This window comes from Anser anser (assembly GCF_964211835.1).
Source record: "Anser anser genome assembly, chromosome: 1".
Taxonomy (NCBI): domain Eukaryota; kingdom Metazoa; phylum Chordata; class Aves; order Anseriformes; family Anatidae; genus Anser; species Anser anser.
In genome coordinates, this window is record NC_139720.1 from 8,580,621 (window position 1) to 8,586,667 (window position 6,047).

Consider the following 6,047-nt stretch of genomic DNA (forward strand, 5'->3'; position numbering starts at 1 on the left):
TTTTGAATTTGTACATGTTTTCAGTTTGAAACATTCCTAACTTTCACAGGAGGAGAATTATAAGGCTCTCATTCAACTTCTTGTAATTTATTGCTTCTTTCATGAAAAAATTAAATGCATTTGCTACAAGCCCAACCTTGCTTTCAGTATAACCCCCAGACCTCTATCAATTGTAACATGAGTTTTTGTGAACATACTTTTCATGCAATGCAGTTTCACAAGTCTTTGGGATAGTGCTTCAGATATTTCACCAGAATTCAGTTTAACCATACAATTAGTGAATACAACTTGGCCTTCAACATGAATGTTTTTGTTTTCCACAGATACTTGGAAATCTGGTGCAGAATCCATTGGTCTCCAGTGTAAGTCCTGCAACAAGCAGTAGCATGCAGTTGCCTAGTATTAACATTAGAGATATATTAAACTCATTATCTCAACAAACCATATAATTAGAAAAACACATGCCCTTAATTAAGAATATTTTCTATTGAAGAAAATTACTATTACTAGATAGATTATAATCTAGAGAGATTGTATCAGTAGTTAATTTCTCTCACACTTAGCAGTTTTCTACATGGAGTCTCTGTTCCCTCAATATCCAGCTCTTACTCTGAATTTTGACTACTACACTGAAAAATACAGACAAAAACCATACACAGAGACAAACAAACAAACAAAACACATAAAATCATTATCTATTTTTTGCACTCTTTGTCAGGTTTTTTCGTTTTGTTTTGGTTTGGTTTTTTTTCCACAGACAAGCTAAGCCCCTTTAGTTGTCTCATCTTGTCACTCTCAGGCATATTTCTTAAACCTTCAATTATACTTTTGACTTTTTTTCTGAACCCTTTCTAGTTGTTTGAACCCACTTCTTAGAGCAGAGTTATTCTCACAAGACCTAATATCCCCAGAATGGTAAACATGGAAAACGGAGGTAATATAAGCCTCCCACGTACTTCTCTTGATTTTCATTATATTCATTTTTGATAGGTATGAATCAGACAGGGATCAAGATTAGCTACACATCCACATTGACAGCCCTCCATTTACATTTACACAAGTCACCACATCCCAGGAAGCACTCACTTAATCTAAATGTATTGCCTGCATTTTTATTATAATGTGTATATATATCTATATATATATAGTCAATATTAAAGGCCATATTGACTAGTTGTCTTCATTACCTACAGCTTACTCATGATTTGACATGTGAAGATATTTAGGAATTGGCTGTTTTCATTACAGTTGATCAAAATATTGAATGCCAATTTAGTCTGAACCAGGAAAAAACAACAACAGCAACAACAACACCTCTAGAAACACTTCTGTTTGATAATTCCCTGTTAACAGAGTGTATCTGGAGACTTAACAGCTAGCAAGGTTCTAATCTCCATATGTCATATGTTGCTTTTAAAATGTTCAATTTTCTTAGAATGCTGTGTGAGAACAAATACCTTACATTGTTTAACTACATTGCATCATTTACCTTTATTAATGGGAATGCATAATCTCATTGAAAGACAGTTTGACATGAGTTGTTTTTATAAGCCCATGTTGACTGACTTTAATTAAATTACTTTACCTTAGATTTTGAGTAGTAAAGCCCTATATCAGCCATTCTATTACTTTGCCCTCTGTCAATGTCAAACTGTCAGGCATATAATTACCAGATTGTCCCATTAACCCTGTTAAAATATTGGCAGAGTATTTATGTTTTTCCAGTTGCCTGGAATACTTCAATATGTCAAGACCCATACAAATAAGTTAATGTAAAGACAAAACAAAACAAACAAACAAACAAAAAAAAAAACTAGATAAATAGATAAAGAAATAAACAAATAAAATGGAGATTTCTGTGCCTATCTAAAATTCTGGATCTTTATTCTTACCTACATACTGAATTAATTGCCTAAAATGCCCATCATCTGTAGGTAATCTTGGAATGGAAAGTCTAGTTTATGCTGTTGTTATGCTGTAATTAAGATGGTATTTTTTTAAAAGAAATTTACAATTAACTCTGATAATTCTCACCCAGCCCAAAACGTATAAAACCATTGAATATAATCATAGGATAATTTAGGTTGGAAAGGTCCTTTCAGATCATCAATTCCAACCATCCGCCATAGCACTACAAGTCCACAGCTAAACCATATCTTTAAGTGCTACATCCTCACATCTCTTAAATACCTCCGGGGATGGGGACTCCACCACTTCCCCGGGCAGCATGTTCCAAAGCCTAACCACCACTACCATGAAGAAATTCTTTCTGATATCCAATCCAAACCTCCCCTGGAGCAATGCCACTGTATCATATTGCATCACTTGTCACCTGAGAAAAGAGATTGACACCCACCTTGCTGAAACCTACTTTTAGATAGCTAGAGAGAGAAAGATCTCCCCTCAGCCTCCTCTTCTCTAGATGAAACAGACCCAGTTCCCTCAGCTGCTCCTTATAACAATTGTTTTCTAGCCCCTTCACCAGCTTTGCTTCTCTTCTCTGCACATGCTTGAGTTAGTATCCTTCATGTAGCAGGGGCCCAAAACTGAACACAGTACTCAATGTGCAGTTTCATCAGTGCAGAGGAACAACCATCCCCCTAGTCCCACTGTCTGCACTATTTCTGATGCAGGCCAGGATGCCATTGGCATTCTTGGCCACTTGAACACACTGTTAATGAATGTTCAGCTGGGTACTTGTTTCTTTTCTGCTGGGCAGATTTCCAGTCTCTCCTCCCCAGGCTTACACTGCTACATGGTGTTGTTAGTCTCCCACCCAACTTGGTGTCATCTGAAAACTTACTGAGGGTGCACATGTTCCATCATTCAGTTCATTGTTAAGATATTAAACAGAACTGATCCCACTATTGAGCCCTGGGGAACACCACTTGTGATCAGCCACCAATCAGATTTAACTCCATTCACAATGACCCTTTGGACCTGGGCACCCAGTCCATTTCTTACCCAGTGAACAGTACCTCCATCCAGGTAATGAACAGACAGTTTCTCCAGGACAAGGCTGTGGGAAACAGTATCAAATGTCTTGTTTAAGTACAAGTAAACAACATACACAGCCTTGCCCTTGTCCACTAAGCATAGAAGGAGATTGGGTCAGTCAGGTAGGACTTGCCTTTCATAAACCTATGCTGGCTGGGTCTGGTCACCTGATTGCCCTGTACATGTTGTGTAATATCACTCAAGCTGATCTGCTTCATGACCTACCCTGGCACCAAGGTCAGAGTGACAGGCCTGTAATTCCCCAGATCCTCCTTCCTGCTTTTCTTGTAAATTGAGGTCACATTCGCCAACCTCCAGTCGACTGATATCTCCCCAGTTAGCCAGGACTGATGGTAAATTATTGAAAGTGGCTTGGCAAGCGTTTCTGACAGCTTCTTCAACACCCTTAAGTGGATCCTGTCCGTCCCCATAGATTTGTGAGTGTCCAAGTGGTGTAATAGGTCACTAACAATTTACCCTTGGATCATAAGGGATTATTTCTTCTCCCTGCTTCCACCCCAGCAGGCTGTGTACCCTGCAAAAAATTGGTCTTACTAATAAAGACTAATAAAGATGCAAAGAAAGTAAGTATTTCAACCTTTTCCTCATTTCTTGTCACTACATTTCCCCCTGCTTCTAGTCAAGGATGGAGTCTCCTTATTCCTCCTTTTCTTGTACATGTACTTATAAAGATATTTTTAATTGTCTTTTACTGTAATGGCCAAGTTAAACTCCAGCTGGGCTTTGACACTTCTAATTTCCTTCCCGTATAACCTCACAACATCTTCATAGTATTTATGAGCTACCTGCTCCTTCTTCCAAAGGTCATAAACTCTCCCTTCCCACCCTCCCAACCCCCCTTCCCTTCCCCTCTTTCCTGAGTTCCAGAAGAATCATTCTGTTCATCCATTCTGTTCACCTTGTTCCATACTGGCTCATCTTTTGGCACAGAGCAACCTGTGCTCCTGTGCCTTCAAGATTTCATTATGGGGAATGTTCAGCTTTCCTGGACTCCTCTGCACTTTAGAACTGCCTCCCAAGTTTTCTTTTTCTCAGTTTAGAACTGCCTCCCAAGTTTTCTTCTTCTCAGCTATATTGTATTTCCAGCAGACATCTGGGAAGTTTAAGTCTCCCATGATAAGCAACGCTAGCAATCACAACACTTCTAGATCCTTATGGAATATTTCATATGCACTCCCAGCTGAGCTAGTTGCCAGTGCTAGGGAGAAGTTCATCTCACTCCACTAGCCACGTAATATTGATCAGATGAATGGCATCCTGAAACATTTTCTTCATGTCCTTATGTGAAAAGGAGTTCCTCCCTAGTGCACATGCACCCTGCAGATGTCTCAAATTAGTTTGGATATTTCTAGCTTGGGTGCCCAAATCCAACACTGAGTGACTTCTAAGTACTGGACAGTATATGATACTTATCATGTAGAATGCTGAAACCGTTACCAAGAATTTATTTTTCAGAAATCAGTGTACTTGTTTAGGCCTTAAAAGGAATAAATGAAAATGCCGGTCCTTAACTGAGAATTTCCCAAATTAGACCACATGGAGACATCTCTTTCTGTGGCCTGAGCACCCTATTTTTGAGGGGAAAAAGGTGCAGTGCAAACAATCTCAGAAACTTCAGTGCTTACATTTTATGTGGATTTACTCCGTGTATATCTCCATTCTTCCTATTGAGTTTTTGCATCACTTCTTGATGCCTATTCATCTGCAGTATGGAACAAAGCCCAAACTTTGGATTTTAGCTTCATACTTAACAGAATGATCACCAAAAATTGATCACTGTCAGTGAGTTAAGTACTAGTGGGTACCATTACTCTTCATTAGATTTGTCCCATATTCTTCAGAAGCAGAATGGAATCAAACTGATATATTCAATGAGTCCTCTGAGTAAGATTCTTCTTTACTTCTTTTTGTTGTTGTTGTTGTTGTTGTTTGTTTGTTTTTAATGTAAATGAAAACTTTTTAAACACCTCATGAATTTGAAATGTTTTCATTTCCTTAAATGATATTGTGAAAATTAAGGTGTGCAATCACTTGCATCCTTCATGTTTCTTAAATGATGTCAGTCTTTCTTTAAAAGAAACAGGATTGCAAATGATCTCATGTATAAAATCAAAACAATGATTAAATTTTTCAAGCTTCTATTTCATTCAAAAATATTTGTATAGTCCATATTCACAAGCTTACTTTGTTATTTTTTTAAGTTATCTAAAAATCATGTTTGATTGCTAGTATGATTATTTATGTGACAGTCACAATTCTAGCCTCACCTGTCTGCACAGGATTTTTCTTTATAAGCTCTTCAGAACTTTCCCTGGAAAAAAAAAAAAAAAAAAAAAAAAAAGGACTTGTCTGTCTTTGTTCATTGAAAGAACTTTTGTTAGTTAACTCTGCAGAGGAAGGAAGTATTTTCTAGTAATTGAGGACCGGATCCAAATCTAGCTAAAATGAAGAGTAGAGCTAGTTCAGGAATTTTGGGTGGAACATTTTCATCAGGAAATTCCAATTCATTAACGCTTTTCAAAGGAACTTTCTGGTTTTGATAAAACTTTCATTAAAAAGTCTTCTTGTATGTAGTGCACAAATTTTGGTCAAAACCAGAAACAGACATTCTTGTCTCCATGTTACCAAAAAGCCAGTGGCTACAGCAAACACCCATTCTTCACAAGACATGGATTTAGATTCTTCCTTCGCAGAAAACAAGGCACTCATTTGACTTTGAGTTTCTCTCATCGTTCCAGAAGATTTAAAGATCCACAGCTAGTTTGTTCATAAATACCCCTCATATGCACTTCCATAAAACCACTTAGGTGCACCTAAAGCTTTTAGCTGAGGTGCATTCAGATCATTGCTAAAAACGTTGAACAGAACTAGTCCCAGAACTGAGCCCTGGGGAACACTGCTAGTGACTGGCTTCCAGCCAGACGTCTCCTCATTCAATATGACCCTTCAAGCTCTGCTGTTCAGCCAGTTCATAATCCAGCATAGCGTGAACATGTCCAACTGTTCAACTGTTCAACTCACAATCTGTC